Genomic DNA, 21,029 nt, shown 5'->3' with positions numbered 1-21,029 from the left:
TATGGCTATCCTTTGCATATGGAATACATTTGCTTTGGGTGTTTGCCATTAACATTTTCATTTCTGTTTAGTGTCAGGAGTTTTCGATTACTGGCCGTGCAGAGCAGTGAGCTTTTGTTTTCATGCTCTCTTTGTTTTCATTTCCACATACCGTCCGAGTAAATTACAGGACGGGAGCCCTGCCCTAGGGAGCGAAGGGAGAAATCTAGTTACCAAACTATATTTGGATTTGGCTGTTCTCCGGCGGTCGCTGGCTTGCAGGGTCTGGGTTTATCCAAGATCATATTGTACTTCAATGAGCAAGCAGAAAAAGCAGAGACTGAACAAATCGCTTGTCCTGAGTGTCACCCCTCATCGTCCCTCTCTGTGTTCCCCTCCTCAGTGGCACATGCCCTGAGGGGGCACCATGCTTGGTGCAGGGGGCCAGGGGCACGAGGACAGGTCCGTGGCAGCCCCAGGACAAGGACCTTCTTCTCTTCCTTATTCCAGTCCTGCTTTACCTCTCCCTTGTTTTATGTCTCCACTTTATAACTTAACTCCATGAAGTCAAGTACAGATAAAATTGCTTTATCCAGTAAAGAAACGAGGACCGAGTAAATGCACATCCCGACTGAAACAGCAAGCTCCATATTTCTGAAGTGCTGCTTCCCTAAAATATAATTAAGCCATAATGTTTAGATGCGAGCAGTTGAAAGAGCAATAAATGGCTGCCAGGTCAGGTAAACACCAGAGCAAAAGCAAAGTGTTTAGCAAAGCTGAAAGCCCTTTATTGTGTGTATGCAACGTGCTCCTGAACATTATTGCATTACCCAGGCTGTCACCAGCAAGTGAGCAGCGAACCGGGGGGAGCAGGCATGAGAAGCAGCCGTGGGGTGCAGAGTCTGCTTGTCTTCAGCCCGAGTCCCCTCCTGAACAGACCCAACCCCTCCTCAGCTCTGTTTTTACCCCACTTAACAACCCCAAGGAACAGGCATCCTCATTAACAAATCACCTGCAGCACACATTGATAACCCATGGGCAAAACCTTCACAGTGCTTCCGTGACAGAGCTGTGTTAGTGGGGCTATAAAATTAATTTGTCTTAGCACAGCACCCATGGACCCTTGAAGGGCCTCAGAGCCTGAGCATGTTTACCCACAGGGCTAGACTTTCCAAAGGATTAAGGATGGGGAAAGTCATGTCTGACAATGGCCTTTATGCTCTGAAGCACCATGCTTCTGAAAAACATCCTAGTAATAATCAGCAGCTGCAGGAACACGCTCTGTGGATGTGTTTCTATCTTGCGTCCCCTCCAACCATGCTCCTCGGCTGCTGCTGAGGCCAGGCCAGCACGGCTCCAGACCCCACCAGAAAGCTGGAAAACTGCAGGAAGTTACAGTGCTTGAGGAACAGATGCTTAAGCTCGGAATTTTTAGAAAGGTTATCCTGGTCATTGTGCAAGCAAATTAATCCCCCTGTGATCAAGTAAGCTTTCCCCTTTCCCCATTCCCTTTCCATTTTCCCATTCCCTTTTCCTTTTTCTCTTAGCTGGTTAAAAAAAGGAAAAAAAATGAAAAAGAAAAAAGAAAACATTTAGTATCTCCCACTGGCCTGCAGATCTGCTTTGAACATCTAAAAATGCCCTCATTGTGCTGCTTCTCCTAAACAGCTATCATCTGAATTGCTCGCCGCTGCCCGCCAGCCCCGCTCCAGCTCCCATCAATGTCACACGCCCCATCTCTCCGCTCTCCAGCCTTCACGCGTGCAATGTATCCGCAATGGCAAGGTCTATAACACAGTCCACGATATTCAGGATGCTCGTGTCACAAATGAGCAGGCCGGAATCTGTGCTCAGACTTCCAGAAAAAAAGCTCGGAGGTAGAACAAAAGCTGTTTCAGCTTCCCTGATCCAGAGGCCGCTCCAGAGGAGCGTGTCTTGGGGGCAGCCTGGAGCCCCGTGGGGCTGCTCCCCCTGCAGCAGGTGCTGAGGAGCCCGGCTGGGCGGTGGGAGCTGGTGGTCCCCCTGCTCCGGAGCTGCTGCTCAACCGGAGACATCTCCGGGGCTGCTCGGTGCAAGGCCAGGTCAGACCTGCAGTTTGTCCCTGCCGTGTTTTATGTACGTTGGTGTGGCTGTAATTTGTGAAAGAATTTAATTGATTGGAAGCCAGTCTATATCCAGCAGAATATATTGCAGTACATCATTGATTTCAAATGCAGTAAAATTTGACTAGTTTCATATAGGGCTAAATATTTTTTAAGTAATGCAACATCTCTTTTTAAATCAGTGTGACAAACATTTTATGGCATATGTAATACAGGCATGAGAAAATATACTGTCCTTTCTTGTAGCTAAATTTCAGAAGGCACTGGGCAAACTCCAGCTCAGCAAGGAGAAATGAGGCAAATAAATCCAGCAGCTGTTTAATAACTGCACACACATCACCTCGAACAGGCACACAACCTCACACCCTCACACAAGCAACCACCTTCCAGGCAGTCCCCACGGCAAACACACCTACCCACATGCCCAGCCCCAAGCATAACACCTCAACTCTGTAATTACAGGTATGATCTCTCTGTTTGTGTGCTGCCAGGAGCATTTATGCACCCTGCCCCACCATACCACCCGCAGAGCATCCATCCCAAAAACAGGGTACGAGATGCAAGCCTTCGCCCACCCCTGGACAGACAGAGATGGTGCAAGGAAAGGACATCTCAGGAGCCATCCTGATTGCTGCAGCGAACGGAGATATGAAGGAGAAGGCGTGAAGATTGTCCTCTGATGACTGTAAGAGCACACTGCGCAAGGAAAAAGTTGCAAGATTGCAAAACTGTAGAGTTTTGCAACTATACCAAATGCTGTTAACCTCTGATTTAGAGTCTGGGTTTCCTTTGACTTAAAATGATTTTAAAGGTTTCTGCACTCCAGCAATCTAATTACCCAAAAGATTTCTGTTAGGCTTTTTTTCTGCCCCTTTATTTCTAAAGAGGTCTTTCTAAGAATGCCACTAGGTTAGAGTCATTATGGCATATAATACAAACAGGGCCATTTATTGTATTTTTATGAGGGTAATACTGCACCATCTAATAAATTTTACAGGAAGGATTCAATACAGAAAATGCTGAGATTCAGCCACAGCAGGGTCAGCCAATGTTAGCTCTAATTTCAGATGAAAGTAGTTAAGGAAGGAAAATATGTATTTTTTTATTCTTACATTTTGGAAGTGGTAGGGAAGGATGGAAGCTAAGGAAAAACCAAGTGAACGCAAAGACTATTGAAAGAGCAGATACAAATGAACTGGCTCAAACAGAACAAGGAAGTCCCAAGCTGCCCATGCAAATGCTACATCTTAACAGATTTTGAAAACATTCGCTTTCTCCTTCATCAGTTTGAATTTCTTTGTGAGGTCTGAAAACACTAGCTTGTGTTTGGCTGTGGGACAGGAATTTTATGCCAAGAAGAAACGCATGGTTTGTGATGGAGAGATGCAAGAATCCCCCCATGCTCTTAGAGCCATGGGAAGTCTTTCCCACCCAGCCTCAGCCTCCGAGCTCCATGGGCATGGGACCCTCGGGGTGGTCGGGGAGCCCCACCACTCGCGTGGCCTTGCAAAGACTGGCAAGTCTCGCCTTCCCGAAGAGCTCGGGCTGCCTTTCTGCCCATGGAAAGCAGCAGGCCAATTTGCACTTGGTTTTGCAGCTCTGTTTCTCTTAATCAGTTCATTACAGCAAGTAGGGGAATCAATGAAAACAGGTTATTGATCAGAAATTCATAAGTTAAAATTGTGTTGCTAGTACTAGTTCATTTCTCAATGGCAGAGACAAATCTATACCTCCCCTCCTCTGGAAAAACCTCAGCCAGTGCAATTTTTAATAGCTTTCTTCAAATGCTGCTAGCACACCCCGGCAATAAGAAAGCACTTGAGGCAGCTCTGCTGCTGCACACCGCAGATGGAAGGGCTCAGGCTCCTGGCTGGGACAATCTCCCTGCCCAGCTCCAGACATTTAGGACAGAATACGGCCCAGCAGCTCGGAGGCTGCGGGACGTGTGGTGTGCTGGTGCCCACGTGCACAAGGTGCTGCAGTAAAACACGTGCCAGAGTCTACAGCTGTGACGAAGCCCAAGGACTCTGGGGCTGTTCCTGTGTTGTCAGTTTGGAAATCAGCCGCTCATCACAGCCCCAGTGCCTCGGCTCCCTCCCTCCCCTCCGCCGGCTCTGCGGGACAGCGGTGCTTCTGGGGGAGCCACGGCAAGGCAGGGGTGCACGTCCAGATGTGCAGAGCTGCTGGAACGGTTTGTGGTGCCGAGCTGCCAGGGTGGGTGTGTGTGGTGTTACGTGGGAAGCAGTGAGCGCAGATCTCACCCGTCTGCGTCAGCTCCTGGGCGGGCGGGCTGCAGTACCGCCGCTGCACGAGGCTTTGACAGCTAATCTGATCTTTCATGCTTCTCTTGTTCTCCCCGCTCACCACTGATAGACAAAAATTCCCAGCAAATGACTGGTTTCATGGGCTGTTTCCTCTGCTGTCAATACCGGAAATTGAGAACTGTCATCACTGTCCCTTCCCACGAAATAAATAGTTCAATTACTTATTGCTACTGCTTCGAGAACTAATTGCACTGCTAATTGTTTTTTTTTCCTGGGAGCAGTGTTACTTTTTTTGCACACCAATGGCTTTACGCTCTTTAAGGGTTTTATAAAGCATATTTCATCAAACATGATTCAGGAACGAACTCAGTGAGATGACATTTGCTTTCCAATTTTCTGTTTATATTATCGGAGAGGGGATTGCTGGAAGCCCAGGGCTGTTGCTGCTAACCTGATTCATTCCATACACACAGACAGGACTGAACGCAGACGAATTTTACTGTATTGGCTGGTGTCTATATGTAATGATAATAATAATACATTTTATCTATCTCCTGTGAAACTCAAGAGGAGTTTTCCCAGTAAGGTCAACAGAAAGATGATCAAGCTACTACTTAAATTCTAGCCGGAGAACCTCAGATCACTTTTCTTCCACCATTTCATATTCTTACAATGCTGGTGATGTGAGGGCAATATTCCTGCTCTTAGTTTTGATTAGTTTTTGTGTCTGTGACAGAGATGGGAGCAGCATCTAAGATCCTCGTGCATCCCTTACGTGAAGCCAACTTGGGAGAAAGTCTCACGCTTTCTCCTACAGCTTGAAGCAGGCTGCGCTGCTAAAATGCAAGCCCTCTTTCTCCAGAGTGCTGATTTGACAGCTGCTGCTGGATTTACAAAGGTTAAGGCTGATTTTCCATTCTGGCCAGATGGGTTAACGCTCTCCCTGACCGAGAGTGCAGCCAGCCCGCGGCACAGCCGGCGCTGGAAGGGCTGGGGGCGTGAGGCTGGGAGCCCAGCACCGCCAGCTGAGGTGCTGAGCGGCTCTGAGCCGGAAACGGGATGGGAGGCGAAGAGAGTTGCAGGGAGACCGCTCTCGGGGTGAGCTTGCAGAGAGATTACAGTGGAGGATGTTTTTACCAGAGGCCCCTCCAAGGCTTCCTGCAAGTTGAAAGGAAAGCTAAATTAGAGGGCTTTATTCTTCATGTCTTTTTAACTATTTTGCTCATGCTACCAGACAGAGAACAACGGAACCAGTTGCTGGCAGCCTCACCAGCACAGAAAAACCGGCTGCAGAGTCCTTGTTGGCAACACGGTGTTTGCTAGATGTGCAGAGAGCAACATCTTTAACAGGGATATTATAATCAGCCATGGTGCGGCTGAGAGCTGGGATCTCGGGCCGTGAAGAGGCGTCCTGCAGTGAGGCTGCAGCGCTGGATGCGGGGAGGACTTGGGCTGGGGGCTGCACAGCTCCTGCAAATGGGCGAGCACCGGGGAACGGCTGGGCTGCGAGAGCAAAGCCCCGCTGCTTGCAAAGAGACAAAACACCCAGACCTTCCCCTGCACGCACAGGGCTTGGTGGAGCAGGAAGAGGCTTCTGCATCCAAGTCCTGTCGATGGCAGCCTTCCCCCGGGAGCTAGCTTGCTTCCCACGCAGGATGGAGGCGGGCAGCAATACGACCCCTGTGCTGTCCAGGCTGATGCTGTCCAGGCTGATGCAGCCCATCCCATAGCCCCCACACATCCCCTACCCGCTGCTGTGCAGCCCCTGCTGCTGCCCGGGCAGGCTATGGGAGCTCACACCCCTGCCTTGGCCAGGATCGCAGGGTGCAGGGCATGGTCTGAGTGCTTGGCACGGGAATATCAAACCCCGTTCATGTGAAAACATCACCCCAGCCACTGGCCTGGTGCTGCTATTAAATGCTTCCATTTACAGAAGCTCTCCTTCTTCTGGCTAATTCAGAATGATGATAAATCTTCCCACTTAAAATGCACCCCAAAGAATGACAACATAAATCATTTATTAACTGGAATTAGTTTACAAGCTTTCTAACCCCTTCCATGCTAGGAGTGCCTTCTGACTGCTGGAAAAGAGACGTAGCCAAGGAGCCTCCGCTCTGCTTTTCCATGTGCTCCATCTCCCACTCATCCTGCACCCGCCTTTCCTCCCACACTGGACCCCTCCTTGCCCGATGCTTTGCCTGCCTTGAGGTCTCAGCACAAAGCCACCCCTTTCCTTCACCTGGCAAGAAATGAGGTATGTGACTCTGCTCTAATTTCCCCGGTATTAGGAGAAAAGCGGGAGCTTCTGTCAGGCCAATTCTCTTTCCTGATTCTTTACAATGAAATGCAGCAACAAGGGAATCATAATACTTCATTATACTACAATACGGTGAGCAATTTACATGCTTCTCTCTCTCTCTCTCTTTTTTTTTTTTTAATGGTGCCAGTGCACCTGAAGGTGGAAAGGAGCTGTAAAAATAAACAAACACACATTTATCCCAAAGTCTTGCTCCAAAGCACCAGGTCCCCTGCGGTCGGTGCCCTTGCCCTGACTCCCGCACGGGACGGGAGAAGTCCCAGTGCTGCCGGGGCAGCCGAGCTGGAAGAGGTTGCTTTGTGTTAGCTCAGATGTGATCCCAGAGCACTTCAGCTCAGGTCTTTTTTCTGCCTCTCCTCTGCTCCTTCTTCTCAGTAGGATGCTCCAGTTTGGGTGCGTTGTCAGCTCCTGACTGGTCTCTGCCAACCCAAATGAACCGCTCCTTAGCCAGAATATGGCCAATGATTCAGCGGCTGTGGTGGGATCTTGTGTCTCACATTAAATCAATGGAACTTCTTTGCATTGACAGGCCCTTGCCACTTAAGTAGACAAGAAACAGGTACGAATGGATGCTGCAGGTTCCTCCCTACTGTGAGGCATAAATCTCAAGGGAACGGCAGCAGAAAGGTGAAAAACTGCTGGAAACACACCACAGGATTCAGGATTTATTCGGAGTTTTTCTTCTATATGTGAATGACAAAATGATAGCAGCCTTCTTCCTGCCAAGGGTTAGCAATTAGTATGGCAAAAGGAAAAGGTAATTTGATGGTGAGTTTGGCAAAGAGCTCTTACACATGCCTTGATGTCGCACTGCTATTCTAAAGACAATAATGTATAAAATCACCTTTGACAACGCATTGCACCCTGGCAATCCTTCAGGGAGATTTTTGCTTAAATAAGAGCCAGGCAAGGGCTCCACCACGGAAAATGCTTACTGTTTGTCTGTGACAAGCGAGGTCCCGCTTAAGCACGCTGCACATTTAAAAAGTTTGTAAGCATTCTTGTGACAGTATAAAAATGGTTGGAGGGCATCAGATGCTAGGATAATGAGGTTGGTATAATTAGCCTTGATGGATAGGTAACGAGATAGAGAAGCATGGATGGGAATTAATAGATTAAACAGCCAGATTAACTACTACTGTTTAAACAGTGACTCCTGACCCAGCCCTCCAGCTGCTAGTGATCTGTCTCAGCTAGCTCTGCTATAAAGCTGCAAGGCAGGGCAGCCTACCCCTTTTCCTTGTAGGTTGGTTGTGTCTTATTGGAAGGAGGAATGCTAAAGTCATTACATCCCCTTCCCTCCCGTTCCAAGGGGAGCCAGGCTATGCTGCTGTGAGTAGAAATGTCATTTCTGAAATGTAATTTGGCTGGAGAACGCTGCAGGACAGCAGCAGCTGTAGAGGCAAATCCAAATAATGCTCAGCACTGTAATTGTGTATGTTTAAAAAAAAAAAAGAGAGAAAGAAAGAAAAAAAAGGGAGAGAGAGAGTGGCCTCCTCTCCTCTGCTGGGTATTACAGATGTAGCTGTCATCCTATTTCCTTCACTGAGTGGTTGTAGGTGTTCGGTGCTGATACTCCTGGGTGTTGTACAGAGATTGGAATATAATTTCTGATGCACAGAGGTCAAGCTGCACGGCTGTACAGGCAAGTCGTAGGTCTGACAAGGACTTAGCGAGCTCAGAGCCTGATCCAAGTCCCTCTGCGAGGACGGCTGGGCTGGCTTGGATGTGCCAAGGGGGGCGAGGTGCCACAAGCAGTGTCTGGGAGCCTCCTTGGCACTTCCCTCTGTCCTCAGCTTTATCTCCACTTGGGTGTGCAGCTCCCAGGGCCCTATCTATGTCCTCCTCTCTACCCTGTGTGTCCTGCCATTGTGTATTTGGGACTAAATGCCTAGGAGGTGATGGAACCTAGATCCCTCCGGTCCCTTGTTCTTCCCTGCTGGAAAACACAGTAAGGGGCTCGCGTGCAGGTTGGTCCTCGTGTGCTCCCCACCTGCTGCCCCCCCCAAATAACCTCTCTGTGGTCTGCTGTACAGACTGCATCACCTGTGAATGACCAATTCTAACTGCACGCTAAAGTTCTGTTAAATCACTTAAGATGCTCTGCAGCAGAAATATAATATTGTTTTACTGTGCCCTAAATTAGATGGTGTGCTTTATATAGACATTAATCAATACATGAAAGAGACACCATTAGGGAAGGCAGAGTTCTTAGCTTTTAAATGAACTCTTTGCTGTGTTACATCCTAGATTGTGAAAATTGAAATCAATTTATCAATCTAATTTTCTTTTCACAATTTATGCTTTTATTTTTCAATTCGCTCTAATCAGGCAGCAGAGCAACAGCTTCTGTGTGCAGTCAATGTCTTCTTCCAGGTTTGCCATGAATTCACGGTAGGCTGCTCCTGTTCGTGGCAGGGGATACACTCTATTAGATGGGATACAAAAGTGATGTTCTCTTGTGCTATGTGATCATTAGAGTTTTTGTGTTCTCTTCATTGTAATGTTGAATTAACCCACTCCAGTAATGTCATCCAACTCTCCTAAATTATTCATCCTTTTCAACTGGCTATGGGAGTCTTCCACTTCCTATCCTACGCTCCTTTGCAGTAAATAAACAGTGGTTGCAGAGATGGCTGTATTTCAGCAGCAAAGGAAGATCTCGATAGATTTTCTCATCCTTCACGGGAGGTACTCTGAGGTTCGGTTAACTTGTGCTTGTGAAGCAGCCAGAGCCTCTGAAGGATGGGATTGCTGTGAAGAAGTGCAAAGCGTTCCTATTATAGACTGAATATTTCCTTCCAAACATATTAGCCAGGTAATCCCCAATGGTGTTTTGCCATTCTGCACTGTTCCAGCTTTTGGTTTCTTCAGGTAGTAAATGTTTCCTGTTTCTAACAAGCTGGGAATCTGATGAAAGCATAGAGAAAACAACCAAGCAGCAGAAGAAACAAACTGTGCAGAAAGCAGTATATTGCTCCTATAGGGTATCTTCAAGTTTGCCTCATAATGATCCGGCAGCTGTGAATCTATACAAACTAGCAATGTTCCAAAGGGCTGTAATTATTAATCTGCTAACGCAGACACAATATACTCAGCCTTCCTCTCATCCTCTCCTAGGAATGGAAAATAATGCTGTAGTGGCAATTACCTTAATGCAATTATCTGAAATGTGAAATTTCATAACAACGCTTCATGTCCTGGTTTTTAGAGAAAGGTAAGGAAGCAGGGGCTCTCCCAGAACTGCTGTGCTGCTTTGCTTCAGCTTTTCATCCAGCCAACCCACACGTCCTCATCTCCTGCTGCTGCAGGGAGCCTGCTCGGACAGCGGCGGTGGGCAAGGAGGTGCAGAGCTGCTCCACGTCGGTCCGGCCAGCGCTCGTCCCTCCCAGCCAGCGTTTCAGCTCCTGAGCAGTGCTCAGTGCCATGGGTGTTAGCAGAGCTGTGTTCTGAATAAGGATTCCTGAGATCAAATGGCATCATATGAGCAGACAAGGCAGAGCTCACCCCAATAACCGAATAGACGTAGCTTAGGTGAATTTGTCTTGCTTAGACACAGCTCTTTGTAGCCCTTACCGAGGATAAGGAAAATATAGGAAGCCATCCTTATGGTAATCCCTGGGTTAATGGTAAGCATTAACGAAGCGATTCCTCCAGCCTGCAGAACCCATAGCAACCAGTCATTAAGGACACTCAGCGTGAGGATCCAAGCTAAAGAAAGTTCCTTGAAACACTTGCACACGCACATACCAATCAGACAAGAAAATGTTCTGCAATTTGTTCAAGACAGACTTGAAGACTATTTCAGTGGCCCCATCTCTGAGGAAGGAAGGAACTAATTGCAAAAGGATTTTTAAAAGAAAGATTGTAACTAGCCCCAAACAGTGAAATGGATTTTACTTCCTCTGCTCTGATAAATATTTAATTATCAAATGTAATGTGAGGATTGGGTTTTGTTCTTGGTTGTTTTGATAGGCTTTTGTTTGTTTTTATACATACATTTATTTATTTATATTCTGCATTTCCATTGTGACTGACATTCTTGTGTGGCATCTTCAGGCTGATATCTCTTATAATTAGATGGAATTGTCTTTTCATAACGCTAATCTAAACTGACTAATTACTCAATGAATATTTAGCTCCTTGCACAGGCAAACAGTAAGCAGGGAAGCAGCCCTCGCCACCTGCCTGGTTCCCAACTAACTCCGCCAAGGGCACAGGAGGGCCATGGGTGCTGGGGGTGAGGTGTGGGTGGTGCTGGGCGCCCCCCTGCTGGAGCGGCGCCCCGAGACTTCTGTGGAGCCCCGCACCCCGCCTCGTCGCTCTCGTGGCCTCTTTTCCTCTCCCCTCCTGGTAGAATCCTGCACGATTCTTAGCATTTCATTTTTTAAAATCTCATCCCGAGGATGTAATTGCTTGAAAACGTTTATTTACTTAAGGGACTCTTTACTGAAAACTCCAGGCTCTTGACTACTAATATCATACATTTACGTAATTGTGTAATTAGAAATCAAATGACGAATGTTTATTTAGGCTCCATTTTTCACTCATGCCTCCAGTTCTCCCTGTTCCAAGTGCGGCACACTGCTCCGGGCTGATTTCTGCTCTTCTGTGCTCTTGAGCACATGGCCTTTTGCAATATCACCCTCTCTCCAGCTCAGCAACCTTGCAAATGCCCACACTTAATTCCTCCCTGGCCTCTACTCAAGGCTGATGAATTATTACTCATGCAAAATCTCATTAAAATCATTGAGAATTTGCACAAATGAAGCACCCCAGGATCTGGCAGAATAGCCCTACTCTGCTGCCTTACAGAATCTGTATTAGAGCTGCATCCTTAGCCAATGTACATCACCATCGATGTATGCTGCTGGCTCTAACTAACCCCTACTCCATCCCACATAAACGGCAGTCTTCTTGTATCTCATTTCGTGCAGCAGAATTTTTCCCAGCAGGATTGATAACAATATAGCCTCGTAAATAATGTTCCCCAATGGGATGCTGTATTGGTGTCTGGCTATTAATGGTTGTGTATTTTTCTTCATAATGTTCAACTGCCTTATTTATGATTAATGGGGCTCACTGTCTTTCTAAGGAGTAGTAGAATGGTTATTACTGGCTGGTTTGTTGTTTTTTAATATATATTCTTTTTTCAAATTGAAGTGTTTGTTACTGTTAAAGCCCTCTGCTGTTAAAGGCGTCCTTAAAAGCAAAATGGGAATGTTTGTTTTTCAGTCTCTGGCCATGTGTGACACTTCACACGTACAGCTTGTTCCTGCAAAGGTGACTCCCTCCCCCTGTGTGCCTGCTGCATCCCTGGCGTTCCCTCCTCGAACACAAAATATTCTCAAAATGCATCAGCTTTGGGGGAGCCCGAGTGTCATAAAGCTTCAGCTTCAGTCAGCTGTGCCTCTCACTGCATGAAGGTCTCTATATCTGGCATTTGATGGCCCCAGCCTTATAAGTAGCCATAAAAATGTAAGGGCAACTGCACCTTAAGGTATTGTTTCCACATCATCTCTCCCTGATACATGCAGGCACGTTGCTGTGTGTTAGCAGCCGGTCCTGGCTGGGGATAAATGACTAGCATCGGTTGCAATAAGTGTTACTGAAGGGAGATTTAAAGGTCTTCCCATCTTCACTCTTTACTAGAAGCTGTTTCGATGAGCACCCTCGATTACATCATTCAGAGCATCTGGGCTGAAGCTTCAGCAGCTACAGACTGCGGGTCTGGGTGCCAGGCGGGCGCCCCGTGGTGCTGGACGTGGGGAGGGAAGGGAGGTCCCCGGCTACACACAGCTCCCACTGGGGAGGATGCTGGAGCTGGTAGGTATGCTTGATGTTGGCTTTCATCGTTTCGTGATTCCCACTGAAACTACATCCATCGGTTAGGGACTCTGAAAGTGCAGGGGAATAAAACTCCTAATTTAAAATGGTCCCAAAAATGCCTTTTGGCAGCTTTATTGCGTGGTTCTCACAAGAAAAGGAACAGATGCAGTTTAAGTTTCTGCTGCACACAGGAGCCACTTTGATAATTCTGTTGATAGCTTACAAAAGGCGTGGTGACAGGAGGTTTGTTTTCACTGAGAGCGAGGTGTGCTGTGGGGCCTTGCCGGGACCCTCCTGGACGTGTGCCCGAGCTCACCGGCACCACGCAGCTTTCCATGGAGCCCGGCGAATAGGAGGAGGTTTGTGCCTCCAGGGAAACTGGGCCTGTGCATTTCCGTGGTGGAAATCTCAAGAGATTGTGTTAACGCCAAGAGGGATGTTAACAACCCTGCTGGCACCAGATCCCTATCAGTGTGAGAACAGGGAGCTCAGTGTCCACCTCAGCCCCAGTCCCCACCAGCTTGGCTTTGGCTGAGGAAGGCCACAGGGAGCTACCAACTGTAAGTGCTGGCTGTGACTCTGCTGCTGAAATAATGAGATAACCCCAGCAAAACCAGTGGCAACCCTGCCAGCATCCCAGTGCCGTGTCCCCCTGCCCAGCAGATGGGTCCCTGCTGTCCAGATGTTGTCACCAGGAAGTCCTGTCAGGGGTTGCTGGCCAGGGTCTCGTTCTCGCCTGTCAGACTTGACATCTTCAGTGTATAATTAAATGCCAGGACGCGAGCAGCAGAGCAGGTGCATGCTAATGAGGAGATCAATTTTAATTATGATTTTAATTAAACACCCAATCCGGTAGGAAATATGACAAGCAGGCTAGAAATGCAAAATTTATAATGAGGAAAAAGAATGGCAAGAGAAAGGAGACAGAAACAAGGAGCGTGCACCAGCAGAGTGCTGGGGACAGTGCTGCGGTAAGGCGAAGCGGCTGCTGGGCAGGAGGGATGTCCTGCTGGGGCTGGGGCAGCCAGGTGGGCGCCCACGGGCAGGACAGACCCGGGCAGGCTGTGCCTTCCCAGGAGCCTCGCTGGAAGCAGGACATTGCCAGGCGTTCTCCAGGCAGTGCAAGGCATGGATGAAACCCCTCTGGTTCCCCTTTGTGAAGCATTTGCAGTTGCACTGACCCATCTAAACGTTTGTTTACTATGAGTGCACAATACATGTGAGATGAAGGATGGGTTGGTGGTGGAAAGCCAGGGCTGAAATTGAGGGCATCTTGGTCCATTCCCTCCCTAACCAAGCCTGCGTCCTTCCCCAGCCTCCGCTCGCAGAAGAGGGATGACAGCACCTGGCTGCCCCTGGGCTGTGAGCCCCTCAGGGTGGGCTGTGGCTGCGAGCGAATCGCTCTGCTCAGCAGGATGCTCTCAGCACAATCAGAAGACAAAAAAGAAGCTGGAATTGTCTTGCTGTTGCTGTAACTCGATAAAGAAAGCCTGATGCTCAAAAAAAAAATGCGTAATGTTCTGCTGTTGTTTTTTCCATCCCTGTTCTCTGTAGGTCCTATACAATCCCAGCGGGTGGGCTGGGCAGCCCCCTGCCAGAACCCTTTTGGCGGGGGCAGGCGGTGCCTTTGCTGCCTGCTCAGCAGAGGCTGCAGTAGCTGGATGTATGGCACTGGAAGATGGGGACAATGCGACTGCACCTCTGTTTAAAAACAGATGTGTCGATTTAGGCTTCGTGGCAAAACACAGGAGGAGGGGGAAATCGGCTCGATGGTAGCCAGCTGAGAAAGGAACAAAACGGAGAGGAGAGCCAGGGACTTGTGTGCTCGGGTAAACAATGGGGCGTGCAACCACACAGCAAAAATAAGCTATAAAGGGAATTACCACTAAATGGAGATCTTTGGCAAGATGCTTCACAGAGGCCCGTGTCACGGGGGGCTGCGGTTTTGGATCACGGATGAGAGGGAACCTTTAGGATCCCTCAGTGCACAACCCAGTATGTGTGACTGCTCTGGATTAAGTCCTATGTGACCCAGGCATGCTGCGAGAGAGCAAATTCATCCCTGATTTCAAGTTTCCCCAGAACAGGGAATCCCCCACTGTTCCCGCAGTTGATAATTTTCACTGCATTGCTCATCCAAATCCGTTTGGCTCCAGCTCTCAACATGCTGTCTTTGCAATAGCATGCCTTTAACCCATAGATGTGTGAGACACTTCAGGCAGGTTTTTCTCTCCCCAGCATGGGCACAGGTAGACTGGAGTCAGCTCTTTCTGTCGCTCCTGTCTTGATGTGTGTGCCCATCGAGCTCCTGAGGTGTGGAGGAGGGTGGTGGCACCCCAGCTTGGTGCCCTCCCCATGGGACAGCGGCACGGTCCCACGGAAGGACGGGAGGCAAGGCACGCTCCGCTGGCACAAGGCCCAGGGAGAGGAAAGGCCGCGGTAAGTGCCGACTGTCTCGTCAGCTAATCAGAATTGAATGCTCCCGATTATGTATTTAACGTGAGTACAGATGCTGGGAGCGGGGTTTTTAAGCTCATCAGTTATCTGAACTCACCCCTGGGCCCCGTCCCTCCCTCTAGTCTCCCCCTGACTCTGCAGAGATATTGATTTTGCTGTTTTTCACTATTACATATTATAAATTGACTTCAGCAACCCTTTTCCCTAACTAATGAGGCCATTAGCGATAGGGCGTAGGCGGACAGGCGGCTAACCCGAGATCAATCAGACGGGGTATCAGTCTGCGCCGCGAGACAGCCACAGGCGTGGGCCCCGCAAAACACAGTGCAACTGGTACCCGGTACCCGTACCCAGTGCCCGTACCCGCTGCCTCCCCTGGCCACGTCCCTAAGGGATGCTGCACGGGGGTGTGCGAGGACCGTGAATCCACAGGGCTCGATGTGTAGATGCAGAGGCCGTAAGGAATTTGAGGTGGCTGTCTGGGAGCGTGCCATTTCCCAGAGCTGTTCTGCAATTCTCTGCACCTTTCTGTGCAGTTTGGCTCCTGGCCTTGGTGTCTGAATTAGGGTGAATTATGAGGACCTGTGAATGGAGCCATTTGGTTGCAACAAGCCCCGTTCCCGACCTTCCCCGAAACAAGGAGGCTCAGAGGCAGCCCCGTCAGGGAGAAGCCAGCATCCTTCCGCAGCCCTGACCAGCCACTCCCCCGCCGGGCCCGGCTTTTGTTTGCTGGCTTGAAGCTTGCTTTGTGGATTTCTCCCTCCCGTTTAATTAGCTGCTTTGAGAGCTCAGGCAGAAACCGAAAAGCACTGGCCTGTGTTTTTTACATAGCATGAGAGCCTCCCTGCATTTTTACCTTTCACCCTCTGGAAATGTCAGAGCAGCAGGGAATCCATGCTGCTTTGTTGCCTCTACTGTTTTAATAACTTTATGGCTCGCAGTCCTCTGGTGGCCTGTTCTGCCCACCTCCCTCTCGGAAGAGGAGAGCGCGCAGGGAGATAACAGCCCATCTGATGTAGAGGAGGCAGGGAACAGGAGCACCACATATATCTTTAACCCTGTGCGTCGGTTGGGTCATTTCATTTAGGCAGTAAGGTATTTTCTGCCGCCTGAGCAGCAGAGTCCCATGCACTCTTCACACATTGTCCCAGTAAATCATTCTGGCCGGATAAAAACGAAAGGGACGGTTAGTTACTTATCTGGGTCTCAATTTAAAAGCCTGCAGTTAAGGGGGGAGCGAGTGTGCAAGGAGGGAGGGGGCTGGCGGGGAGCGGGGCACCTCGCTCACCTCTGGCAGTGGGTGATTGTTAGAGCTGAGCCACCTCTGGCTGCAGGAAGCAATTTGTCTCCGAGAGGCTGACAGGGGCTCCTTTTTTCTCCACTTACTCCTTGCTCAGAAATAAAAGGGGCATCCGCTCACATGAAAAGCAGGGAAGGCTCCAGGTTTCCCTTGTAAGGTCTCTCCCAAGCTGGCACAGACTGGCAATTTGTACAAATGACACTTCCCTGGGAGGAAAAAAAAAAAAAAAAGAAGAAAGACCCACCCCAGCTTCCAATTTGTGCCTCATCAGTCTGCTCCAGCTCCTCTTCTCCTGACTTTCAACCTAATTTGTGATACTCTGGCTCTGTTCTCCATCTCCCCAGTGGCTGGCCACTGTCAAAACAGGCCAGCCCTTCCCTGGCAAGCAGCGATGATCGCAGGGACAAGTGGAACTGCCCCGGCTGCTGGGTTATTCTGCATCCTGCCGAGGCCGTGCTCCTGCTGGTCCTGAGCGCGGCACGGCCCGCGATGGGGACCCAGCCCTGGCATCAGCACTTGGCCGTGCATGGACGCCCAGGCCAATGAATCCACATTAGCTCTCAAAGCGGATTAGTTAAACCCTAGCAAACTCCTTTGTGGGTGTTTTTATTCAGTATTAGAGTGGTTCTAATTCGATTTATCTTAATTCACTTACAATTTGCGTATAATTAAACTACAGTGAACCAGGGGATCTGATTTACCCAGCACCAGTGAAATCTGATGAGGACTGTGAATCAGCCATCTCAGTTCACTGCACAGTGTATTAATATAAATTGAAATCAATGGTGTTTTACATTAATGCTTTCTTGAATGTCCATATACGTGCATGTCTGGAAGAGAGCATTGAAGGCATTTGTCTTCAGGGAAAAACACTGACTCCTCTCCTTTGTGCTCATGCACAGCACCCAGGATCAGCTCTTGGGCTTCTTATCCATTCTCCCTATTTCCCCACATCTTCCCAGAAAATGCACTGTCTGAAATGATCTGAAGTTGCCTATTTAGCTGCTGTCGTGCTGCAGGCGAAAGGCTAGGATGGGAAGACTCGAGCCCAGCTGGAGAGGCGCTCTGGACCACGAGGGCAGACTTCTGGGCACCCTGGGCGCAGGAGCCTCCCCTTCCCGCCCCTCAGCTCCATTCAGAGCCAGATGCTGGGAAACAACCCTTAAATCCAGAATTCTCATGTTACAAAGCGGTGGAGCGCTTGCAGTTAGATACCCTCGCACACTCGAAACGACAAAGCCAAGCACCCTGTTGTTGTAAGTGCCATAGTTATAATGCACGCCTGTAATAACCAGGTGCAGGGAGAGCGAGAGAAAGCGTGTTCCTGGATCTGAATAGTACCCTGTCCCCGCAAATGACCACGGATATCTTCGTCTGGCACGCAGCTGGCCGGGAGGCGAGCAGGAGCCGTGCAACTTTGGTTTAACGCCTCCCTCTCATCACCGTGTTTGTCTGGCTAAACACTGCTGCAAGGAAAGCTGATTGCCGGGCAGCGAGCTCCAAACCCTCCTGGAAGGAGGAACAGAAGCCTCTGATGGGGAAAAAAGAAGGCAGGGCCCCGCTCCCTGCAGCTCCGGCTCCAACAGCTCCAAGCGCCGGTCCCGGGTGCTGCGCACCCACCGCCGGCCGCCCCTCCCCAGCCCGGGGCCTGCCCAGGAGGCGAACGTTTGCTTTGGTTTGTAAAATGATCCGTGTAATTAGACAAAAGAGTTAAACGGAAGGATTTATTCCTACAAAAGTGTCTCCTAATGGCACTAACACCTGACAAAAGGGGGTCATTATCACAAGATAATGGACCTTGTCAACATTAAGCTCTCTTAGGACGCAATTCAACACACTCAATTATCTTCTAATCAGGGCCATTTTGTCAGAGGTTATTGCCCTAAGGAATCAATTAGATTATATATACGTCATTAATATTTTATGGAGAAATCGTTCGCACGAAAGTGTTAAATACCTCCGCAAGGCTCCTGCCCGCCCCCGGGGCAGGCGCTCGGGGTGCGGGGCGGTGCGGGGCGGTGCGGGGCGCGGTGCCCCGAGCCGGGCTGGCAGCACCCAGCCCTGGTGCTCAGCCCTGGTGCTCAGCCCTGGTGCTCAGCCCGGGGCCCCAGCGCCTTCGGGCTCCATCCGCATCCAGCTGAGCTTCGGCGCTGCCTGCGGGTCCCTGTCGTCGGCCCCGGGGAGGACGTGGCCGGTAGGGCTGCTCTCACGTGCTCCCAGCCCGCTGGCTCTGAAGTTATTTTAATGCTCCGAGTTATATTTAACTCAAGCCATAATAGTTTGGCACTTAGAAACCTCTCTGTTTTATTAAGTAAGGCATTTGGATACTTGCAAGTGATGCTAGTTGGAAAATGGAGCTGCAGAAAATTGCAGAGAAAGTGATTTATTTTCATTAACATTTTTTTTTTTTTCCAGAAAAACAGTTCTCTGCCACCTGCCCATTACTCGATTCATCCAGTACATGTCATCTCCTGGACTGGAAGCTCCTGGAGGCAAAGGCTGCTATTTGCCGTGTGTGGGCACATCACCTGCTGTAATGGGGCTATGACTAGGTAAAGGCTTCTAAAAATGCCACCTCAGTGAAACCGTTACAATAATTATAATGATTGTACAGGGTGCCAAATGTCCTTAACATCCAACGATTTCAGTTCTCGAGCAACATCCATTAAAATTAATCCCTTTGGGAGGCTTTTTCCAAATATTTCTGTGGTGGGTTCGTGCTGTTTTCATTCTCTCAGGTGGATTTTTGTGCTGGTAAAAATACAATGTAGAGAGTGAACTTAATATAAGGAAAATAAGTATAATAACCTAGTAGCATTACAAAATGTTGCAGTATTCCTGCATCATCCAAGCTTTCTGTGTGTAAATAAAGAATTCAGCTTCTCATTGCCCTGTTCCCTGGTGACATTGCCCTCCCACACTCCTACGCCTGTTGCAGCGTGGCACCTATTGAGTACCTGAATTTTGATGCTTACCAAAACCTTGTCCGGCTCTTTGTTCCCTCTGATGGACTTGTCAGAAGCCCTCTCAAAAGAAATAAAGCTCCTTAAGAAGTGGCAGTACAGTCTAAGGCAATGAGTTCTTTGACATGTGTTTGCAGGGTCTCCGGGCATCACGGTGCAGAGCGTGTTCCAGGAGTTAGAGGTGCAGAGAAACCCCCCCGCCCCACTCCATGTCTCCTCTTCTTGCATCTGGTCTCCTAGATGCAAAAGGCAAGTGTTTCACATTAATGGGGATTGACATATGGTAGGACTTTTTTTTTTTAAAGTAGTTCTTCTCATTCCCTAGGCAGTTTTGATGTGAATATTAATATTAGCATAATTTCATGATGATTAGAGAACACAATTAGGGGCTATTAATAATGACACAAATAATGACATTTAAGGCCTCATTTTCATGTGAGTAATACTCTGTCTGGTGGTATTTAAACAGCTCTGTCTAGCACAATTACTGCGGTGCCAAGGTGCAAACGCATAATCGCAGTATCAATCATGCAGCTCCTTGCCAGCTCCTGCCCCCTGCAAAAAGAACTGGCAGTTCAGTGTCTCCCGTCACCTGCAACGAGGCTGGAAGGGACGGGGATGTCAGCGAGCGGAGATGTTGTTGCAGAAGAGTCTGGAGAAACTCTGACAGCGCCACAAAGTCAGCAAGCTGCTCCAGTGAGAGGCTGCCTGATGGGAGAGGGTGTTGCCATCTAAGAACGTCCATAAGCGTTCCCATCAACTTCTGCTCCCCTGAGCACAGTCACAACACCAGTGACCCGGCAGCTCGTGTTGTGGCAGGTCACAACTAGAACAGCACGGAGAAACGATAGGCCAGCACCGTTTGGAGGCTCGGGGGGACTGGATGGCAGTTTTCCAGTTCCACCCCATCTGGGAAAGCTCCGGGACCTGACTTCTGTTCTTGGTCTGCAGGGCATCCTCAGGCAAAACCCTCATCTCCCTGAACCTTAGTTTCCTTGGCCTTGGGGATAAAGAAGGAAAACTTTGCCGTAATATTAGTATAGCACTGTGCCTGTAACTTGCTGTTATCCTGCTGCCATTCTGACTGTAGCCTCGTATCTGCCTTGCTCTCAAAAGCTCCCATTTCACTGAGAATTCCCCCAGCAAACTGTGTGAAATGCCACGAGAATCCCACCTGATCTTCCCTGTGATCTCCAGGAGGCTGTCTCCCACACCCCACTGCAAAATCACCCCCTAATGGACTTGTTCCAGCTTAACTCCACTGAATTCGGGCATTGAAAACGCCCCATTTCTTTTACAATACGCTCACTGCCGAGATCAGCCCTTGAAAGTGGCCGTGCTGTGCTAATGTGAGTTAATGGAAACCTCTGAATCAATTTTTTGCTCCCTGAAGAAAATCCCCCTGCTTTATGCAGCAAAAGCTGTAATACTGAAAATGGCTTCAGATTTTTGATAGAGAAGAAGGGGACGGGGAGGAAGGTGTGCTGTAGCTCCACAACGAGGGGTCAAGTGTGGCTTCTCGGGCTGCTGGCTGGTCTCATGCGGTGCCTCCCTGGTGGCACCATTCTGTCCACGTCCGGGGGGCTCAGAGGAAGTGTGCCTCCTCTCACCTGGCAGAGAATAGCGGTTCTGGGGTAGCAACCACCTTCTCAATTACAAAATCCCATGTATCTGGAACCCCAGAAGCACAGAGGCAGATGGCAACGCAGGGCTGTTGGGTCCCATATGGGACCATGTGCAATGCCAAGCTTGCAGACCATTGCCCCCAGCCATCCCAGAGGATCTCCCAGCTGCACATAGAACCTGGCCGGGCTGGGG

General features: G+C 49.2%; 1 long non-coding RNA gene across 1 annotated transcript; it reads left to right on the top strand.

Moving 5' to 3' along the window:
* The first annotated feature begins 18,236 nt into the window (after positions 1–18,236).
* On the top strand, positions 18,237–19,459 carry LOC106039824 (uncharacterized). Its single transcript, XR_001209500.3, has 3 exons — positions 18,237–18,442; positions 18,664–18,800; positions 19,349–19,459. It is a non-coding gene; the product is annotated as an uncharacterized lncRNA (long non-coding RNA).
* Positions 19,460–21,029: the final 1,570 nt, after the last annotated feature.

This window comes from Anser cygnoides, chromosome 21, assembly GCF_040182565.1.
Source record: "Anser cygnoides isolate HZ-2024a breed goose chromosome 21, Taihu_goose_T2T_genome, whole genome shotgun sequence".
NCBI classification, from domain to species: Eukaryota; Metazoa; Chordata; class Aves; order Anseriformes; family Anatidae; genus Anser; species Anser cygnoides.
Note: the sequence above shows the minus strand (reverse complement) of the source record. Positions and strands in the feature narration are given on the sequence as shown.